The sequence below is a fragment of the Heterodontus francisci genome, chromosome 4 (assembly GCF_036365525.1).
Source record: "Heterodontus francisci isolate sHetFra1 chromosome 4, sHetFra1.hap1, whole genome shotgun sequence".
Classification (NCBI taxonomy): Eukaryota; Metazoa; Chordata; class Chondrichthyes; order Heterodontiformes; family Heterodontidae; genus Heterodontus; species Heterodontus francisci.
The window spans coordinates 107,566,125-107,589,382 of NC_090374.1; the positions used below are offsets into that span (position 1 = coordinate 107,566,125).

A 23,258-nucleotide genomic window follows, 5' to 3' on the forward strand; every position below is an offset into this window, starting at 1 on the left:
TATACGTATATAAAGAGCAAGAGGGTAACCAGGGAAAGGGTTGGCCCACTCAAGGACAGAGATGGGAATCTATGTGTGGAGCCAGAGGAAATGGACGAGGTGCTAAATGAGTACTTTGCATCAGTATTCACCTAAGAGAAGGACTTGGTGGATGATGAGCCTAGGGAAGGGAGTGCAGATATTCTCAGTCATCTCATTATCAAAAAGGAGGAGGTGTTGGGTGAATGGCAAAGCATTAAGGTAGATAAGTCCCCAGGGCCTGATGGGATCTACCCTAGAATACTGAGGGAGGCAAGGGAGGAAATTGCTGGGGCCTTGACAGAAATCTTTGCATCCTCATTGGCTACAGGTGAGGTCCCAGAGGACTGGAGAATAGCCAATGTTGTTCCTTTGTTTAAGAAGGGTGGCAAGGATAATTCAGGAAATTATAGGCCGGTGAGCTTTACGTCAGTGGTAGGGAAACTATTAGAGAGGATTATTCGGGACAGGATTTACTCCCATTTGGAAACAAACGAACTTATTAGCGAGAGACAGCATGGTTTTGTGAAGGGGAGGTCGTGTCTCACTAATTTGATTGAGTTTTTTAAGGAAGTGATGAAGGTGATTGATGAAGGAAGGGCAGTGGATGTAATCTATATGGACTTTAGTAAAGCCTTTGACAAGGTCCCGCATGGCAGACTGGTACAAAAGGTGAAGTCACATGGGATTAGAGGTGAGCTGGCAAGATGGATACAGAACTGGTTCGGTCATAGAAGGCAGAGGGTATCAGTGGATGGGTGTTTTTCTGAATGGAGGGATGTGACTAGTGGTGTTCCGCAGGGATCAGTGCTGGGACCTTTGCTGTTTGTAGTATATATAAATGATTTGGAGGAAAATGTAGCTGCTCTGATTAGTAAGTTTGCGAACGACACAAAGGTTGGTGGAGTTGCGGATAATGATGAGGATTGTCAGAGGATGCAGCAGGATATAGATCGGTTGGAGACGGGGAGAGAAATGGCAGATGGAGTGTAATCCGGACAAATGTGAGGTAATGCATTTTGGAAGGTCTAATGCAGGTGGGAGGTATACAGTAAATGGCAGAACCCTCAGGAGTATTGACAGGCAGAGAGATCTGGGCACACAGGTCCACAGGTCACTGAAAGTGGCAACGCAGGTGGATAAGGTAGTCAAGAAGGCATACGGCATGCTTGCCTTCATCAGTCAGGGCATAGAGTATAAAAATTGGCAAGTCATGTTGCAGCTGTACAGAACCTTAGTTAGGCCACACTTAGAATATTGCGTGCTATTCTGGTCACCACACTACCAGAAGGACGTGGAGGCTTTGGAGAGGGTACAGAGGAGGTTTACCAGGATGTTGCCTAGTCTGGAGGGCATTAGCTATGAGGAGAGGTTGGAAAAACTCGGATTGTTTACAAAGTTATGAGCGGCATGGACAGAGTGGATAGTCAGAAGCTTTTTCCCAGGGTGGAAGAGTCAGTTACTAGGGGACATAGGTTTAAGGTGAGAGGGTCAAAGTTTAGAAGGGATGTGCGAGGCAAGTTTTTGACACAGAGGGTGGTGAGTGCCTGGAACTTGCTGCCAGGGGAGGTGGTGGAAGCAGATACGATAGCGACGTTTAAGAGACATCTTGACAAATACATGAATAGGAAGGGAATAGAGGGATATAGACCCCGGAAGTGCAGAAGGTGTTAGTTTAGGCAGGCATCAAGATCGGCGCAGGCTTGGAGGGCCGAATGGCCTGTTCCTGTGCTGTACTGTTCTTTGCTCTTTGTTTTGTACAAGATTTTTGTACATAATTTTTCTACCTAGTGCAGAAACTGAGGCTGGAATTTTTTATCAGGGCAAAGGCCCCACCCACTAGCCGAAAAGTAGAGGGCAAGACTGCCTCCACCAGGCCTGGAAATCACACAGTAATTTTGTGTAGCCCAGGCACTTAATTGGCCCCAGACGGACCTCCGCCCCTCTGAGGCAGGAAGCGTCACCTCCAAGGCCTGCCAGTCGATCAGTGGGCTGGCAAATCCTCGGTCCCAACAGTGCCACCAGGAGCAGTGGCCACTGCTTGGACTGCACCCAGCCAAAAGAAGACCATGGATGTCAGCTTCCATAAAGGTGAATGGGGTTTTGGGCCCTAGCGAGGGCAGTGGGAGTTGATCAGGAGGGCAGTGGCAAGTGCTCCAATGTGAGTGACTTGTGCTGCTGCGGGTGGGGGACCTCGGTGAGGCCTGCAAGGAGGCCACCAGGTTTTGCTGGGCGGCCTCCACAGGTGGTGAAATTCCCGGCCAAGGCTGATAATATACGAGCAGTGGCGGGAGGAAGCACTGAAGTGGCAATGAATTGGCCACTTAAGGGCCTCAACTGGCCTGGGGTGGGCGGGCCGTATGTCACCTCCCCCGCCGCTCATTAAATTGCAGCGAGGGCAGGAAGGTGACAGGAATGGTACCTCCGCCACCTCCCTCCCCGCCTCACACACACAATTTTTACAGCCCCCCCACACACCCCCAACTCCCCGACCTCCTGCCCACATCCACGGGAGGTGTAGAATTCTGGCCTGAATTACACAACCTTACTGCCACTCGTGGGGGGAGGTGGGAATAAATATCTGGTTGTTTATTAGAACCTGTGCAATCATGACTGTTTGACCATAAACAAAGAAGATACAATGAGTCTGAAAGTCAATCTTAAATATCTATTCACTCATTATTATTTCAGTTTGCTCAGTTTTTACATAAAATTGAAAAGGTATCAGTTGAATGCATTAGGAGTCAAAACTCTTTTTCAGTTCAACGGTAAAAAATTTTTAAGCAAGAAGATCCCAATAATGTTCAATGATCCTGAGCATCCAGTTTACGCCATCTCCATGGCAACACCTCTACCAATCAGAGTTCACTTGCCAACCAATCAACACTCTCTTTTCATACAGTATAATGTTGTTGTTTTCCCTTACATTGGTATTCTTTCAGATTGTCCTGATGAGTGCAAGACGAAAAGCTTCAACAACATGTCTCTATTTTCGGCAATATTCAAGTTCTGTACTACCAAATGGAACTTTTGATGAACCTAAAACATGGAAGTGTGTAGGGCAATCAATTCCTTCCTCTGTAGAAAACCCCTGCTTTCAAAGTCTTGCAGTTAGATCAAGTGGCTCGTGCAAGTATCTAAATCCTAATTGCCTCCTTGATGAAGCCACTGTGAAACATTCACTCCAGAAACTCTTGAATGCACAATCATGTCTATCCTCTTAAACAGAGGAAAGAATCCTCATTAAGCAGCAGCTGTAGATCCATCTCGCTCATCAACACTCACCAGAATTTTATGCCCCCCCCCACAAAGAACGGAATTGTGGCGGGGTGGGCCCTTCCCGACCCACTCCTGCCTCCGCCGCTGTTTTACGTGGGGCGGCAGCAGCAGAAACCGGACCACCTGCCCCAAGCCAATCAAGGCCCTTAAGTGACCAGTTAACAGCCACTTAAGTGCCTCCACCCGCCACCATGGGGATTTAACCATTGGCAAGCGGGCAGCCTGTGAAAAGACTCCTGTTAAAAGTAGGCGGCTTTCCGACGGCATCGGGGGCGGCCCTCCGTCAGGCACAGGCTGCCTGATCATGAGGGCCCCCACTGCCCTCAACACCCAACACGCCCACCGTCCCTCCAGAAGACCACCCTTGCCTTGCTGGGGCCCAGCCAATCACCCCCATGAGACCCCAAAAACCTAGCTTTTCCCAGGACCGTCCTTCCTCTTCAGTCTTCAGCTAGGTTGCATTCCCAGCAGTGGCCACCGCTCCCAGTGGCACTGCTGGGATTAAGAGCTACTGACCCGCTGATTGGCCAGCAGCTCCTTTAGGCGGGACTTCCTGCCTCAATGAGGTGGATGTCCCGCCTCCGACCAGTTGAGGGTCTGGGGACCATAAAATCCGGACTGTATCCCCAGGAAGGCAGAGGTGTGATCGCCAATGACTTTTCGGTCAGTGAACGGCTTCCGCCTGTCGAGGGTAAAATTCCAGCCACTAGCTTCAAAACATTCCCAAATGTTCTGCCAGGGAATTGGGACTGCATTCACTTATTGGAGAAAGGGTCAAAGAAACAGGCAAACAACATATTTTCTCATAATTTAAAAAAAAGATTTATTAAGCAATACCCGAAAATGTCCACAACTTCACCCACTCACTCATTCACACACATGCACAAACACAAGAAAAGATAGCAAGTAGAGTGCGGCATGCAATTGGAGTCCGATTGTTGTAAAGAGGGTTTACTTCAAAACCTTCTTGGTTTTCTGGGGGGAATTTGTAACAGCATTGCAGGCCTAAATGTTGGTTTTCTTAGAATTGATGAAGTATCACAGGCTCCTTTGGTTAAAATTCAGTCCGAAGTTGATGGTGGAAGTCTTAGTTCAATTTACCACATGGGGAGTTTTCAAGGTCTCCTTGCAATCTCTCTGCCTCTGTAGTTTAAAGATGGTGCTGGCAGGGCTCCTTGCTGGATCGATCTCACAGCTTTTCTGGCTGGATTGGCTTTTTGTCTCTGAGAAATCTCTTTTTTAAGAGAAGCCTGTATCAGGCTGTGTCTCAGTCAGGTGACTCAAGGTGCTCTTCCCTGGGGTGTTCATACAATTTCCCAGGATGTGCGGACCATTGATACATAATTGCATCTGAATGTGGTCCATTTTGATAATAGGTGTTATTTCACACCTATTATCTTGGTCTTGGCTTCAGAGTCAGCCTGTCTGCAAAAGCCTTTGCTGGCCCAATTTTTGATGATAGGAATTGTTAGCATGCAATGGGCTGTTTTACGTATCAATGTGCCTCCTCAAGGCAATTTCAGACGTTAACAATGGTCCCATCTTCAACAGACAAACATGTTGATTGGCAGTACAGGAGGGGATCACCTGACCTCTCCATCCATGTTGCCAGGTAGCAAAGTGTCAATTTTCTTGTAGCTTAGTTCAACAATTTACATTTATTTCATAATTCCTCCAGTTCATTTCAAATTTCTTCACTGTTCCCTCCATGAATGTGAGAACCTTTATAAATTTCTGGTTAGGCCCCATCTGGAGTATTGCATCCAATTCTGGTCACCACACTTTAGGAAGGATATGAGGGTCTTTGAGAGGGTGCAGAGGATATTTACCAGAATGGTTCCAGGAATGTGGGTTTTAGTTGCAAGGTTAGGTTGGAAAAGCTGTTCTCCTTATAGCAAAGGGATAGCGGAGAGATTTAATAGAAGTGGATAAGGTAGTCAAGAAGGCATTCGGCTTGCTTGCCTTCATCAGTCGGGGCATAGAGTATAAAAATTGGCAAGTCATGTTGCAGCTGTACAGAACCTTAGTTAGGCCACACTTAGAATATTGCGTGCAATTCTGGTCGCCACACTACCAGAAGGACGTGGAGGCTTTGGAGAGGGTACAGAGGAGGTTTACTAGGATGTTGCCTGGTCTGGAGGGCATTAGCTATGAGGAGAGGTTGGAAAAACTCGGATTGTTTTCACTGGAACAACGGAGGTGGAGGGGCGACATGATAGAGGTTTACAAAGTTATGAGCGGCATGGGCAGAGTGGATAGTCAGAAGCTTTTTCCCAGGGTGGGAGAGTCAGTTACTAGGGGACATAGGTTTAAGGTGCGAGGGGCAAAGTTTAGAGGGGATGTGCGAGGCAGGTTTTTTATACAGAGGGTGGTGAGTGCCTGGAACTTGCTGCCAGGGGAGGTGGTGGAAGCAGATACGATAGCGACGTTTAAGAGACATCTTGACAAATACATGAATAGGAAGGGAATAGAGGGATATGGGCCCCGGAAGTGCAGAAGGTGTTAGCTTAGGCAGGCATCAAGATCGGCGCAGGCTTGGAGGGCCGAATGGCCTGTTCCTGTGCTGTACTGTTCTTTGTTCTTTGTTTTGTACAAGATTATGACAGGCTTAGATAACTTATGCAAGGAAAACCTGTTCCCATTAACTAATGGACTGGGGGGCAGAGATTGAAGGTTTTCGGCAAGAGATATAGGGGGATAATAATGAAGAACTTTTTTTACACAGCGCGTGGTAATGACCTGGAATTCGCTGCCCACATGGGTGGTGGAAGCAGAGACAATCAATGACTTCAAAAGGAAATTGGATGGGCACTTGTAGGAAATAAACCTGCAAGGCTATGGGGATCAAGCAAGGAGTGGGATGGACTGGATAGCTCCGTGGAGAGCCAGCATGGACTCAATGAGCTGAATGTCCTCCTTCTGTGCCATAAATGACTCTAAAATCATTGATTGGACAGAAGAAAAAAATGGATATTAGGTGGTATAGTTCTGATGAATGGTCACTGACCTGAAACATTAACTCTGCTTCTCTCTCCAAAGATGCTGCCAGACCTGCTGAGTATTTCCAGCATTTCTTGTTTGTAATAACAAGCAAATGTTTTCTGAAATGATCATGGCATCCAAGGAGAAGGTGGACCTAGTAGCAACAGTTTTCCTTGACATTGAAAAAGTTTGGAAATGGTGAAGTTTGATAAAATGAAAAAATGCAACTTTGTCAAAAGATTTATAGGAGACAATTTGGAATGCTGGAATTCAAAAATAAAACAGAAAATACTGGAAATACACAGCGGATTTGTCTAGATCTAAAACGAGGAAAACCTTGAGCTTCATTTTCAATTGCCTGTGGGGGCGAGTGTGGGTGCAAGCGTGCTTTGAAGATCGCATTCACTGGATCGTGATGCCTCCAGAATGCAATGTGATTTTCAAAGGAAGTGGGACATGGGTTGGGGTGGGGGGGAGCCGGAAACCCACACGCCTCCAATTACGTGGTTGTTCAGCTCATTGCTGAGCTCATTAAAAGTTTTCAGAGTAGCTATTTGAAACTTTCAATTGGGAAGCATGAGGAAAATGCAATGTCTGGGACATGCTGACAGTGGGGATCCATGAGGGCCATTGGATGCACTGGACAACAAACTTAAGAAGCGGAGAATAATGCTCAGCTACTCATCCAGTGATACAGAGTTGGCATCACTGGAGCTGAAAGAATTGCATTTGTGGACAAAGAGTGGTAGGACACTTGAAAGGAACGTGAGACTGCTGGCATTATACATACGAACATATGAGTTAGGAGCAGGAGTAGGGCACTCGACCCCTCGAGCTTGCTCCGCCATTCAATAAGATCATTGCTGATCTGATTGTAACCTCAACTCCACATTCCCGCCTACCCCCAATTACCTTTCATCCCCCTTGCTTATCAAGAATCTATCTACCTCTGCCTTAAAAATATTCAAAGACTCTGCTTCCACCACCTTTTGAGGAAGAGAGTTCCAAATACTCACGACCAACAGAGAAAAAAATTCTCCTCACCTCTATATTAAATGGGCAACCCCTTATTTTTAAACAGTGACCCCGAGTTCTAGATTCTCACACAAGGGGAAACATCCGTTCCACATCTACCCTGTCAAGACCCCTCAGAATCTTATACGTTTCAATCAAGTCACCTCTTACTCTTCTAAATTCCAGCGGAGACAAGCCTATCCTGTCCAACCTTTCCTCATAAGACAATCCGCTCTTTCCAGGTATTAGTCTAGTAAATCTTCTCTGAACTGTTTCCAATGTATATACATCCTTCCTTAAATAAGGAGACCAAAACTGTACACTGTACTCCAGATGTGGCCTCATCAATGCCTTATATAACTGAAGCATAACCTCCCTACTTTTGTATTCAATTCCCCTCTCAATAAATGATAACATTCTGTTAGCTTTCCTAATTACTTGCTGAACCTGCATAATAATCTTTTGCGCCTCATGCACGAGGACACCCAGATCCCTCTGCATCTCAGAGCTCTGCAAACTCTCACCATTTATATAATATGCTTCCTTTTTATTCTTCCTGCCAAAATGGGCAATTTCACATTTTCACACATTATACTCCATTTGCCAGATCTTTGCCCACTAACCTAACCTATCTATATCCCTTTGTGGCCATCTTATGTCCTCTTCACAACTTCCTTTCCTACCTATCTTTGTGTCATCAGCAAATTTAGCAACCATACCTTTGGTCCCTTCATCCAAGTCATTTATGCAACCTCCTGGTTAGGAGGAGGCCGGAGGAGCACAGCCAGGGGCTGCAAGGGGAAGAAGGCACCACCAACGACATCAGCTGTACCCCCCAAGAGTCAGCTACCTACAAATGACAGAGCACCAGTGTCGTATGAAATTGCACCCATCCAGGCAGTTGGTCTCTGACATCTGCACTCAGATCCACAATGACCGGAGCCTCACGGCCCCCATGGCAGTCACCTACCAGCAGCCATGAAGATCACTGACGTCCTGAGTTTTTATGCCATTGGGTTGTGCCAGGGATCAGCTGCTGACCTAGGTGGCATCTTGCAGTCGGCATCTCATCATGCGATCAGGCAGGTCACGGATGCCCTAATATAGAGGGCAGGAGACTACATCCACTTTGAGACAGATGTGTCAGCGGAGTAACAAAGGGCATTGGGCTTTGCCGCCATCGATGGATTCCCTCTGGTCCAGGGGTCATCAATTGTACCCACATAGCCATCAAGGCACTGACAGACCAGCCAGTCAGATTCCTGAACAGCAAAGGCTTCCACTCAATGAATATCCAGCTGTTCCATGAACCCAGGAAGTGCAACTTGCAAGTCTGCACTCGGTTCCCAGACAGCTGTCATGATTTCTTTAGCCTTTGAGAGTCCCAGGTGCTGCACATCTTCAGGCCAACATCCAGACTCCATGGGCGGCTGCTGAGGGATAAGGGTTATCCCCTACGGATGTGGCTCCTGACTCCCGTTCGGTACCCAGACACAGATGCAGAGATGCGCTACAACCAAAGCCATCTCCTTGCACGAAGCTGCATTGAACAGGCCATTGGCATATTGAAGATGTGCTTCTGTTGCCTTGACTGGTCGGGTGGTGCCCTCCAGTACGAGTCAGCCAGGGTGTCTCATATTGTGGTTGTCTGCTGTGTGTTGCACAACATTACTACACAAAGAGGCCTGGAGCTGGATGACGAGGAGGACCTGGAACGCCACCTTTCCTCAGAAGAGGATGGGGAGGAGGAGAAAGAAGAGGAAGATGGAGCTTCAGAGGTGCCCAGCATCCAGGCATTGTAGGAGGACCACTGAGGCCATCCCAGGCCTCATAGCAATCGGCAGGCTTGCATGGCCGCAAGGGCCATGCTAATTCAGCAATGTTTCACTTGAGCACCTCTCAGCCTTCCAGCAAAGTGATAAATCATCCAGCAAACACACACATCTGAAAAATCCCATTACTCCCCAAGACCACTGAAAATGGAGTCACCACTGCAACATTCTCCCACATCACAGACCATGGCACCACAGCAAAACCCAGGCCCCAACCCCAAACTCCATTTCCCTTTTGACATCAGCAAAACTGTCACATAAGTCTGATCAAAAGCATAAGTAATTATTATTACAGAAAAATTTAATGATAAAACAAATTGAGAAAAAAATCACCCAGGTGACCCATACAGTGCAAGTAATGGTGTGGTGCCTTCTGTACCCGTCCAGTTCTATGAGGTGCTCCCCCTGTGGCTGATTATGAGGTGGTGGCAGCCTGCTCCCTTCTCTCTGCATTTGGCTGAGATGCCTGTGGTTTCCGTCCTCGTGGAGGTGCCTGTAGGGGCACCTGCACAGGCTGCTGCACCTGTGTCATTGCAGGGGCAGCTTCTGTCACAGGGCCTTGCAGCATGGATGGTTCCTGAGTCAGAGTGGCCAAGAGGCAAGGGATAATCTCCCCTTGACATTCAACAGCATTACCATCGCTGAATCCCCCACTATCAACATCCTAGGGGCTACCATTGACCAGAAACTGAACTGGAGTAGCCATATAAATACCGTGGCTACAAGAGCAGGTCAGAGGCTAGGAATCCTGTGGCGAGTAACTCACCTCCTGACTCCCCAAAGCCTGTCCACAAGGCACAAGTCAGGAGTGTGATGGAATACTCTCCACTTGCCTGGATGGGTGCAGCTCCAACAACACTCAAGCAGCTCGACACCATCCAGGACAAAGCAGCCCGCTTGATTGGCAACCCATCTACAAACATTCACTCCCTTCACCACCGACGCACAGTGGCAGCAGTGTGTACCATCTACAAGATGCACTGCAGCAATGCACCAAGGCTCCTTAGACAGCACCTTCCAAACCCGCGACCTCTACCAACTAGAAGGACAAGGGCAGCAAATACATGGGAACACCACCAACTGCAAGTTCCCCTCCAAGTCACACACCATCCTGACTTGGAACTATATCGCCGTTCCTTCACTGTCGCTGGGTCAAAATCCTGGAACTCCCTTCCTAACAGCACTGTGGGTATACCTATCCACATGGACTGCAGCGGTTCAAGAAGGCAGCTCACCACCACCTTTTCAAGGGCAATTAGGGATGGGCAATAAATGCTGGCCTGGCCAGTGACGCCTACATCCCATGAATGAATTAAAAAAAATTCTGATTCCCCCGGAGGGGTGGCCCCCTCATCAGCCTCTTCGACCTCCTCAGCCCTTTCATGGTTCCCTGCATGCTGGATGAGGCCACCAGCTGGAACACATCTGGTCTCCACACCAAGCATCTCTGCACCACCAGTGACACCGAGCAGTCCATCCTACAGAATGTGTCACTCTTTCTGTGCATATCAGCGTGCTGCTCCTGCATCCAGTCAGAGTGGAGCTGCGTATGGCTCTCCAAGAGGTTGGCCATTCTCTCAATGGAGGAGCTCATGCACTCAGAACCCTGAGTCATAATGGCGCACATGTGCTGCATGGACTCCTCCATTGTCTGCCCATGGCTCCAGAATGCCTCAGGGATCTGCAACATTCGGGAACTCATCTGCCTCTGATGCTTCAGTGAAGGATGGCTGTGTCTGTCTTCCGTCTGCCCACAGCTGAATCTGCCTCACTCTCCTCCTCCCGTTCATGTGTGATGTGCTGCTCACCCAGTGCTCCATGTTCTAATCTTTATTGAGGCCCAAATGAGGTGAGCGTGTCTGCGCTGGTGGTTGGTGATGAGGAATGATGGGACAGTGCAGGTTCTGGAACATCTCCCTCTGCCGAAGAGGCTGGAGATGACTGGCCTGAACTATCTGCTTCCGCTCTGCTACTGACCTGTGGGAAGCACAAGGAGAGTGATGTTCCCTGCGCAATTGTGCGCCATATTGTGGGAGCTGCTCACATCTCATTGATGCAACTGTCCACTTGATCTGACAATGCTAGGAAGAACTATGGGCACTCAGTCTGCTCAGCTTGTCTGCATGCTGTTGTATAGAGTTAGGGTTAGAGATCTGTCACCTGGGTATCACTTACCACTCAACTTTCCAGGCCTTATCAGGTCATTGAAACTTTTCCAACACTGGACCCATATCCTTCTGGTCACTCCTTGGCTGCTGACCTCCATTGCTACCTCCATCCAGGTCCTCTTTGTGGTGTTTCTCTTCCTCCAGACACCAGGAAGATCTCTCTCCTTTCATCCACAGCATCGGTTAAAGCCTCAAGGGAGATATAGGAGAACCTTGGTGTCGCCCATGGATGTCTGCCGATGCCAGCACTGGCTCTCTGTGCACCCGGCTGCTCCATCTCAGAAAGTGAACGGCAAACCCAGTCATGGCTGTCTTTCGCCATTCAAAGGGCCCTCAGTTACTGGGTCCCACTTCCAGGCCACATCTGGTCCCTCTAATTGGATGCCGAATTCACCCCCAGGCCAATTAGGCCCTTTGCATTTGGCAGAGGGCATCATTGACCAGCAAGATGCCATGGTGTGCATCTATTCTTGAGATGCCAAGGTCCACAGCTGATCCTTGGAAGGAGCCAGAAGCAAAGAAATTCAGGCCACAGTGACTTGGATGGCCACTAGCAGGGCAGGACAAGCAGTGTTGCAAAGTGCAAGGTATTCGGTGACAAGGACACAGATGCCTGTGACCATCTGCCTGGACAGTTGCAGTGTACTGCAGCAATGGGTCTCTGCCATCTCCAGGTAGCTCCAACTTCAGCGGTAGATCCTGTGTTGAAGCTATGGCCTCCAATGTCTTTCAGCCCCTTTTTCCTCTCCCATACCCTCCTGATTCCCTGGGTCCAGCCTACCAGCAGAGGGTGTTGCCCTCCATTGCCACTGGGCCCAAAATCTGACAGTCAAGTCCCCATTGCGAGCTGCAGCCTTCCTTTTGAACAGGTGTCCTCCCAACTGTCCTTGGCAGTCTTGCCCCCTCTCTCCTGCCCCCACAATTCTGGGGGTGGGGAAGCTGTAACGACCCCATTCAATGCCCGAGAACTAAGAGCTCACTCTCCCCACCATCTACGCAGTGCCATGGGCACCTCCTTACCAAATTCTGAGTCCCCCTTTGCCCCGCTGACCTTTTTATGGGGCCGAGTTGAGGCACTGGGCAGTCTTGACTGGCTCCCAACTCTGTGCCTCTCTCCAGCTGATCAGAAACTGAGAGCTCCTGAAACCCATAAGCCCACTTAAATATTCCACACTCCCCACCAACAAGCTCTTGATAAACTTTTTAACTAATTTAATTGGCCTCAATTGGGAAGCAAGCAGGATTCCTGTCCTACTCTCCCTCTGCCCTGATTAACATTGCCGTTGCCAGGAATGGTGTCCTGTAACTGACACGCCAGCTGGCATTTTTGGGCCTGCACCATCTCCATTACCATCTTTGGTGGGGGGGGGGGGGGCGGGTGGTTGCTGAAAATTCAGCCCGATGGGTTTGAAACCCATCTAGGGCTATAGTGCAAAATGGTGGAAGTGATTTAGCTGCCCATCTTATATTCGGTCCAATTTCTCTTTTTATCTGTTGTCATTTACCATAAGTGATAATACTATTTTCCTAAATACTTTTATCACTTTAACATTCATGTATATAGTTTTGTTTATTTATTACGATGTAGTGAAATATATGTCAGAATTAAGCAAAGGATGTCTTTTGAGGGTAATACAGTGAAAAGGACATGCTTCAGGGCCTGAAACATTGGGGAACTAAAAATGTTGGCTATATAATTGTACCAGAAGGCTGATGGAGTTTAAGATCTTTTGACTTGCTGTTCATGTGTGTTCCCTTCAAGCATTCCACTGAGTTTGAACCAAGAACTGTAACAATAAGGGGGTTTATGCTGTCCCCTGTGGCGTGCTTGGAGGCGGAGTGGTGGTGGAGGGATACCCTGTCACCTTCCTGCCTTCACCCCAATTAAGACCATGGCAGGAAGGCCCATGGATGGCCTTCCCGCCTTGCCACCAATTAGAGTCAAAGAGTCATACAGCATAGAAACAGGCCCTTTGGCCCACCCCGTCCATGCCGACCATAATGTCTATCTATACTAATCCCACCTGCCTGCACTAATTCCATATCCCTCTATGCCTTGCTCATTCAAGTACCAGTCCAGATGCCTCTTAAATGTCGTTACTGTTCCTGCCTCCACCACCTCCTCAGGCAGCTCATTCCAGATACCTGCTATTCTTTGTGTGAAAAATTTACCCCTTTTATCCCTTTAAACCTCCTCCCTCTCACCTTAAATCTATGCCCTCTAGTTTTAGTCACCCTTACCATGGAAAACAGACTCTGGCTATCTACCTTATCTGTGCCTCTCATAATTTTATATACCTCTATCATATACCTCTCAGCCTCCTTCGCTCCAGGGAAAACAGACCCAGCCTATCCAATCTCTCTTTCTAACCCAAGTCCTCCAAACCAGGCAACATCCTTGTGAATCTTTTCTGCACTCTCCCTAGCTTAATCACATCTTCCCTGTAGTGCGGCAACCAGAACTGTGCACAGCACTCCGAGTGCGGCCTAACCAACGTTATGTACAAATGTAACATGACATCCCAACTCTGGTACTCAATGCCTCGGCCGATGAAGGCAAGCATGCCATACGCCTTCTTCACCACCCTGTCTATCTGTGTTGCCACTTTCATAGAACTATGTACTTGCACCCCAAGGTCTTTCTGCTCAACAACACTCTCCAGGGCCCTGCCATTCACTGTATATGTCCTGCCCTGGTTTAACTTCCCAAAATGCATCACCTTGCACTTGTCTGTGTTAAATTCCATTTGCCAATCCCTTGCCCACTTTCCCAGTTTATCCATATCCTGTTGTAACCCTAGACAACCATCTTCACTGTCCACTATACCACCAATTTTGGTGTCATCTGCAAACTTACTAATCATGCCCCCTACATTCACATCCAGGTCATTAACATATATGACAAACAACAGAGGGCCCAGCACCGATCCCTGCAACACACCACTGGTCACCGGCCTCCAATCTGAAAAACAACCCTCCACTACCACTCTCTACCTCCTATCACCAAGCCAATTTTGTATCCAATTGGCTAGCTCACCCTGGTTCCCATGTGTTCGAACCTTCTGGACCAGCCTACCATACGGGACCTTGTCAAAGACCTTGCTAAAGTCCAAGTAGACAACGTCCATCACCCTGCCCTTGTCAATCCCCTTGGTCACCTCTTCAAAAAACTCAATCAAATTCGTGAGACATGATTTCCCACGCACAAAGCCATACTGACTATCCCTAATCAGACCTTGCCTTTCCAAATGCATATAAATACTGTCTCTCAGAATCCCGTCCAATAACTTTCCCACCAGTGATGTAAGGCTCACCGGCCTGTAGTTCCCTGGCTTATTCCTGCTGCCCTTCTTAAATAAAGGCACAACATTAGCTATCCTCCAGTCTTCCAGTGCCTCACCTGTGGCTAACGATGATACAAAAATCTCTGCCAGGGCCCCAGCAATCTCCTCCCTTGCTTCCCATAGCATCCTAGCATACACCTGGTCAGGCCCTGAGGATTTATCCACTTTAATGCACTTCAAAACCTCCAACACCTCCTCCTTTGTAATGTTGATATGCTCCAGGATATCGCTGTTCCCTCCCTTGAACTCACTAGCTTCCATGACCTTCTCCACGGTGAATACAGACGAGAAGTATTCATTTAAGACCTCGCCCATTTCCCGTGGCTCCACACATAGATTACCACATTGATCCTTAAGGGGACCTACTCTCTCTCTAGCTACCCTTTTACTCTTAGTATACTTATAGAATCTTTTAGGATTCTCCTTTATCTTAACTGCCAGGGAAATTTCATGGCTCCTTTTCGCCCTCCTAATTTCCTTCTTAAGTGTACTCCTACATCCCGTATACTCCTCGAGGGACTCGCGTGATCCCAGCTGCCTATGCCTCCTTCTTTGTCTAGACCAGACCCTCAACATCCCTCGTCAACCAAGGTTCCCTGAACTTGCCAGCCTTGCCCTTCCATCTAACAGGAACATGCCAGCCCTGAACTCTTTGCATCTCACTTTTAAAAGCCTCCCACTTGCCAGACGTCCCTTTACCTGTAAACAGCCTCTCCCATTCAACTTTTGAGAGTTCCTGTCTGATGCCATCGAAATTAGCCTTCCCCGAATTTAGGACTTCAACCTGAGGATCAGTGCTATCCTTTTCCATAACTATCTTGAAACTAATAGAGTTATGGTCACTGGTCCCAAAGTGCCCTCCCACTGACACATCAACCACCTGCCCAGCCTCATTTTCTAAGAGGAGGTCGAGTGTAGCCCCTTCTCTAGTAGGGCCATCCACATACTGCTTCAGAAAACCATCCTGAACACATTTAACAAATTCTTCCCCATTTGATCCCTTAGCACTAAGGCAGTCCCAGTCAATATTAGGGAAGTTAAAATCACCTCCCACTACAACCCTATAATTCCTACACCTATATGTGATTTCTCTACATATATGCTCCTCCAATTCCCTCTGACTATTGGTGGCCCTATAGTATAATCCTATCAAAGTGATCACCCCTTTCTTATTTCTAATTTCTACCCATATGGCGTCGTGTGGGGGTGGGTGGGAGGGGTCCCTCACTAAAGGGCACTTAGTGCCTGACAAGGGACTTGGCCTCGCTGAGAGCCACCCCACTACACTTGCTGCTGACCCCCCTACAACCCCCTCCCCCATGACCCCCCACCCTGCGAAACCCCTCCTGCCATCACTCACCTGTGGCCCGGGTCCCTCGACGATCCTCGACCACCGGTGCGTGCATCACTGGCAGCAGCCACCACCTCCGTGGTGGCGCAGCACAGTAAAAGAGCTGCCAGCCTCTGATTGGTCAGCAGCTCTCAGCAGGTGGGACTTCCGTTGCTAGTGTCCTTAATCCTGGGGAAGGCCCTTCACTGTCCACTTAATGTGGTGGGCCTTCCCAGAGGAGGTGACGCGGGGCTCTCACAGGCTCTTTAGCAGGTGTCCAAGACCCCCGTCACTAACATAAAATCCACCCCCTCCCCCCACCAACCCCCACATGTGTTCTATTCCTGCCCGATTTGGATTCCATAAGATGTCTGTAGAACCTTTATTATTTCCTTGAATTATAATTTGCAACAAATTGATCTGATACTTATTTGCAACATTAGGAATTCCTTCGATTCCCCCGTATCCAAATCACTTTGCTTAGTCTCGCTGCTTTTAGCATTTTGTATACAGTTTTATTACTTTTTCCATTAAGAACATCACAACAATACAGTTCGATGAGGCACAGTATAATAATTTAGTGAATCATGCTGTTCTCCATGCCAATTTACCGTAGACTTCAATCAGAAACCACTTCTACTCCAAGAGATAGAATCACTCACAGCAGTTGTCCACTCCTGAATTCTCCAAAGAACAGGCATGTCTGTAAGAGATTATCATCAAACCCAGGGCTACATTTGTAAACCTTTATGCTCTGCTGCTTCTCTGTTATGTGAGGCAAAGGTTTCAAACTGTCTGCCCCACTCACCCATTCATGTGGATAAAGATTGTTTCTTATTGATCGGAAGTTACTTATGGCATTTTAAAAAAAACATGCCAGTGATCAATGGTTGCTGGGCCTCACATGCCCTTGGGCTCTAGATCTAGTGTTTGGTTGAACTGTCTTCACAACGTAAACACATAAGAAAGCATTAGAACAATCTACCAAGTCCATTCTTTCCAAAGACCAAGCACAATCTACCATCTCATGTACTCTTCCTTGTCTGCTTCAACTTCTGTGGAAATGTTCTGTCATCCTGATTTGCAAACAGAATTGAGCAAAACTCCAATGTATTAATTTATGCTCACATCTTCATTATTCAACTGTACCATGGTGTTTCAGATTGGCCATCAATATGAGTTAGTTATTTTTCCTATAATGTTTCATGTTCAGGCTACAATAATAGATCATAAAAGTAGATCAGTCATTAAAGGCAAATAGAGATGAATCAAACTTCTCACAAACTACATGTAAAAATCACTTGATAGTTAGAAGATCATGAACACATGAAAATTACGGACAGGAAAAACACAGCTACTTCACTGAGTTTGTTTCATAAAGTCTTGTTGAATTTAAACATCATGTAAAATGTTAAGCACTTTGGGATGTCCTGAGGTAGTGATAAGATGTAATATAAATTCAACTTCTTTGATGGTTTGGATGTTGATGTTACATCAGGACTCCAAACATTCACCCTTGGAGCTTTTAAAGAGACAGACTTTTTGCTTTTTTTTAACTTTGATTTTTCCAGTGCTGGTATTTATATTATTTTATTCTCAGAAATTTCTTTCTTTCTATTTTTTTTAAATCTTACTTGTTCTCGATTTTTTCTTTAAAACATACAGTTTACATTTATTGGGAAATGAGAAAAGCAACTAAATGCAATCGAACACTTACAAAACCTAGCAGGAGAGAGTGAATTTTTAAAAATAGCAGAAATATCACAGGGCTTTTACAATACAAAATTTCACAAGAGCTCTGGAAGGAATGAGACATTGAAGTGCAAGATGTAATATTGTTTGGTGGTCATCAAATCACGTTACTATTAACAAAGGTATTCTTTTTACAGGACCTCAGAATATTTTCATTGTTAGAGCAGCACAAGAAGAATGCTCAGCTGCATCGGGTTTCCCATACCTGCTATTTTACCGCCAACCATGTCAATAGGCAGACCTACCTCACTATGAATTAGAACAAATCTGGGTCAGCTGGAAGCCATCTGCACAGCTATGTTACCCACTGCAAGCAGACCTGATGCCAACCCTTACTATAGGGGCAGCACTGCCAATGGCAGACAAAGTCAATACCGTGCTCAACTTTTCAGTCTCTGCCTGTTTCCAATTTGCTGCGCACATATGTATTAAGCTAATATATTGGGCAGCATCACTGATAATTTCATCTCATTCCCCCATGAGGAACATGACACAACTTCCCAATATGACTGCCCTGCTGCATTTTTCTAAGAAGATGGTCCTTGATGGCAGCCATGCGGTCACCTGATCAGCAGATTCCTACTCATCCTCTACCATCACCATTTGCTCCACCTCACCTGTGAACCCTGATTCACATGTTGCTATCTCATGAACCCCACGAACAGAATCCTCCAAGATGTAAGTGGCTGAGATGCAGCTTGGAAAGGTTGTTGAGAGAGATGCATGGAGCTGTGAAGTACTGCCTTGCACTGGGCCACTGGCAGTCTGATCTAGGAAACTGTGCATCAGGAGCATTGTGGATGCAAATGTCCTCCTTTGTCACCCAAGATGTGACCACCTCATTTGAAGCAGGTGGAACTCACCTCAAATATGAAATGAGGGCTGATTCCAGAAGATCCAGTGGGGTTCGTGCTGCACAATTTGTGTAAGTGAAAAGCTCATAGAGCTTTTGTTCCAGCATTGGGACAGGAAAATATATCCATGAATCCTGTCAAACACTTTCTAATGAACAATGAGTCATCGCAGCAAGAATTATCAAAACAATAGTCACTGGCATTGATTTCGACCCATGTAATATGGTCTCCTGACTAATACCTACAAAAATGTCTGTTCCCTATGTGTTCTCATTTTACCTGTGAGACCCTATGCTTGACATTAACTGGTACATATTGGAAACTGGAGACAAAAATAAACTGATACTAATGAAACTTTTAAATAAGAACTGAAAGTGCAAGAAAAGCACAGCAGCACGTGAAATAGAAAAGGTGGTTAATATTTTAGGGCTGAACTTTCTTAAGGCCTGAGGAAAGGTCACATCAAATATATTAATCTTTTCTTTTCTTTCAACTGCTAAAATTCTTACCTTCAAGTGGAAAAGAACCAATGTTACAAACAACCATGAATGGAGGGCCTATAGTGAAGTGAAAGGTGACTGGCAATTAGTTTTTTCTTCTCAAGTGCTTTTCCCTAATTTCAGCTATCAACTTGTACTGTGTATCTTTTCAATTCTCCTCTGGGCAAACAATATTCATTTCTGAATTCATATTTGTAAACTTATTTTTTGCATGATTTTCTCACACTCTATGTTTGTCCATCATACCTTCCATCTTTTTCAGGTTTCTTCCAGTACTACCCTGTAACTGGAGACTGTTAAATGTATGAGAGTCTTGAAGTGATTCATGGGCTGATTTTCCCTGTCTCCCTGTGGGGAAATGCTTCTCCACTGCTCAGTATTGGTCCCTGCGAATTCAGAAGCTTGTGGATTCAAGGCTACTCCTGTGGCTCAGCACAGTATCTAGGCTGACACTCCAAGGCAGGGCTGAGGGAGTGCTGCACTGTCAGAGGTGCTAGTTTTTAGGTGAAATTTTAAACCAAGCCCTGTCTACATTCAGAGGTGGATATAAAAGATCCTATGGCACTATCTGAAGAAGAGCAGGGGAGTTCTCCCTGGTGTTCATGGCCATCCCTAACCAAGTGATAATGATTATCTGATCATTATCGCATTGCTGCTATATTTCCTGCATTACAACATTTCATTTTGGCTATAAAGCACTTTAGGACACACTGAGGATGTGAAAGGTGCTATATAAATGCAAGTTTTTTCCCCTTTAATTCCATAGGGTCATTTTCATAATATTGTGATTTAATTTTATAAGAAGTTGTGCTATTGTTGTGGTGGTCATTATTGATTGACAGCCTTATTAAGTGTATAAAACACCATTATCTTTTATTATTCTACAGTTCCACTTGGATTTCTGAGGATCTACCCAGTTACAAGAGCTTTGTAACTGTTTAATTTGCGCATTCCGTGGATTTTTATTCACACGTTCACCCCGAAAATCTAATGCTACGTAACTCACTAACCACTCACAAATACGCACACTTGAGAAAGAAAGCCGTTAAAGAGGATAGTCCACCTTTGCAAACAAAGGAATAGTTCGTAAGTCACGTGAGTTGGCTCATCTTGGGGAAAAGGCATGCGTTGTGGGCTCAGCAAAGAAGGCGCTTTCACTCCTGAAGGGTAGTTAAGTGGGTTCGATATCCAGAGTCGTACATCAAATTCAATGCAGGATTCGCTTGAAGAGGTGGATTTTTCAGCAGGTCATGAAGTTAGTTGCTTGTAATCGAATTACCAGGTCAGTTTCCTGTACTGGTGGACTTGAAAAGGAACAGGTTTGGAGACCTTAAGATGTTGTAGTCTTCAGTTTTAAGGCACAGGTGTTTTGCCTTTGTTGCTCTCTGCCCAGCTGTTGTTGCAGACTGACTAGTTTCAACCTGGTGCTTGGAGTAATAAGATTTGTTATTTGGGATTAGTTTCGGTTGGGTGGTTACCTGATCAATATTTCTATTGTCCACCCAGAATGATTTGATGGTTAAAGCCATTGCTACACAATGGGGATGGATGGTAGCCATTCGCAGAATCACAGAATTGTTACAGCACAGAAAAAGGCCTTTCAGCCCATCGTGTCTGCACTGGCTGTCCGAGTGAGCAATTCACTTAGTGCCATTCCCGCCTTCTCCCCATAACCCTGTACATTCTTCCTTTTCAGGTAACTATTTAATTCCCTTTCAAATAACTCGATTGAATCTGCCTCCACTGCACTATCTGGCAGTGCATTCCAAATCCTAACAACTCACTGTGTGAAAAAGCTTTTCTTCATGTTGCCATTGCTTCTTTTGCCAATTACCTTAAATCTGTGCCCTGTCGTGCTTGATCCTTTCACAAGCAGGAACAATTTTTCCCTATCTAATCTGTCCAACTACTTATGACTCAACTAGATTCTTACAGCTCTCTTTAAGTTTCGAGCTTGGAAACGGTAAGTCTAGGAGCCCAGAGATATTGGGCTAAATTTTACCTTCGTCTATCGGGAGCTGTCCACCGACCAAAAAGTCGGTGACGATCCTGCCTCTGCCTGGCTTGGGGATCCAGACCGGATTTTACAGCCCCCAGGCCCTTAATAGGGCTGAGGCAGGACTTCCACCTCACTGAGGCAAGAATCCTGCCGAATGGAGCTGCCAGCCAATCAGCGGGCCAGCAGCTCTTAATCCCAGCAGCACCATCAGGAGCAGCGGCCACTGCTGGGACTGCAACCCAGCTTCGTGAAGAAAAGGAAGAACGGCCCCAGGAAAAGGTAATTTTTTGGTGCCTCACCGGGTGTGCCGGTGCCCGGCGAGGCATGGGTGGTCGATTGGGGTGGGAGGGGGGTGCGAGGGGCGTGCTGGACGTTGGGGGTGCTTGGGGCATCGAAGTGGCCCCCACAAAGGCCATCAGAGAGACGCCTGCTTTTGTCAAGCAGCTTTTCTCAGGCCTGGGCCACCCGACCGGCCAAGGGTAAAATCCCTATGGCGGCGAGCGAAGGCCCTTAAGTAGTCGTCAATTGGCCACTTAAAAGCCTTGAGTGGCCTGGGGCTGCTGTGCACGTAAAATGGCGGCGCAGGCGGGAGCTGGTTGAGAAAGGCTCTCCGAGCCTCCCCCTCCATTTTATGCCCCTCCCCTGCCTCCCTGCCATCATCCCCCTCTTTGTGGGGGCATAAAATTCCGACCATTGAGTTTTCAGTCAGACCACAAACAATAGGAGGTGTGAATTCCACAAACAGTTTGATCTTGTTGTGTCCATTCAAGGGAGGCACTCCACCCATGGATATTCAATTAGGAACTTTCTGGAGACTTGAGATACTTCTGAGTTGGGCCGAAATTGCAAAAGTCACCTGATCCCCGGCAGCCATCTTATGTAGCCTTTTAATGTCCATTGTGGTTCATTTAAAAAAAAGGAAAATTCAGTTTCAGAAGATTCTGTACTGAATACGATCCCAGTTTAAAGTTATGAATAGGACATGCCTTTACTGGGCATGACAATCAGTTAATTTGCTTACCTGAAGACCGGAGAGGCAGTCAGCGGACCTGGGAGGAATCAAACCCGAGAGGGAGCTATAAAAATCGAGAGCGGGGCTCGAGGCCCTTACTTACCTGAAGACGGCGATGCAATCTCTGTCTGTGTCAACACGAGCTGAGTTTGAAAAGTAAAAAAAAAACGAACAGTGGCATCACAGGAAATCTATAAGCTGATTGGTTGGTGAATTACAACTGTTAGTGTCTGTTAATAGCTGAAAAATCAGAGAAAAAAGTTATTTTTTTTAAACCCTAAAATAGCTACCTTATCAGTGTTAAGGTTAGTACTATTAAGGTTTTAATTGGTGTAATTTATTAGCAATTACTAATTAGAAAATGCTGTTTGGACAGAGTGTGTGGCTATGAGTTAGTGTGTGAGGGAGTTCACTGAAAAGGGGAAGGAGGTGCTCTTTAGCCTTTTTCTTATCTTTTATGCCTTTTCAGTATCCATGGTACGGGGAAGAAGCTGATAGCCGAGTAACTGGTTAGTTTTTCTACTTATTACACTTGCAGTTTGTAAAGCTAAGGTATGGCAGGGCAGTTCGGCAGAGTGGAATGTGCCTCCTGTGGTATGTGGGAAGTCATGGATGCAGAATGTATCCTTGACAAACATATCTGCAGGAAGTGTCACCAGGTGCAGAAACTTGAGCTCCGGGTTTCAGAACTCAAGCGGCAGCTGGAGTCACTATGGTGCATCCACGAGGCAGAGAACCACATGGATAGCATGTTTCAGGAGGTGGTCATCCCACAGCTTAAGAGAGCACAGGCAGAGAGGGACTGGGTGGCTCAAGGCAGGTAGTGCAGGAGTCCCCAGAGGGCATCCCACTTTCTAACCAGTATTCAGTTCTGAGTACCGATGGGAGGGAGGGTTGCTCTGGAGAGTGCAGTGAGAGTCATGACCAGAGCACCATGGGTGGCTCAGCTGTGCAGGGAGGGAGGAGAAAGGACAAGAGAGCAATAGTAGTAGGGGATTCTATAGTTAGGGGAATAGATAGGCGTTTCTGTGGTCGCAGACGTGATTCCAGGATGGTATGTTGCCTCCCTGGTCAAGAGTCATGGATATCATCGAGTGGCTACAGAGCATTCTGGTGGGCGAGGGTGCAGAGCCAGAGACTGTGGTCCATATTGGTACCAGCGATATAGGTAGAA

The 23,258-nt window shown here is 46.7% G+C and overlaps 1 protein-coding gene and 1 long non-coding RNA gene across 6 annotated transcripts in view; both read right to left on the reverse strand.

Annotated features, from left to right (window-relative positions):
• The window catches only part of LOC137368700 (proteoglycan 4-like), a 186,511-nt gene that overhangs the window by 34,158 nt on the left and 129,095 nt on the right, over window positions 1-23,258 (reverse strand). The gene's annotated exons all lie outside the window — the stretch shown is intronic.
• LOC137368702 (uncharacterized) lies at window positions 16,499-22,229 on the reverse strand. Its single transcript, XR_010974810.1, has 3 exons — window positions 22,188-22,229; window positions 20,137-20,500; window positions 16,499-17,181 (listed from the first exon to the last, which is right to left on the reverse strand). It is a non-coding gene; the product is annotated as an uncharacterized lncRNA (long non-coding RNA).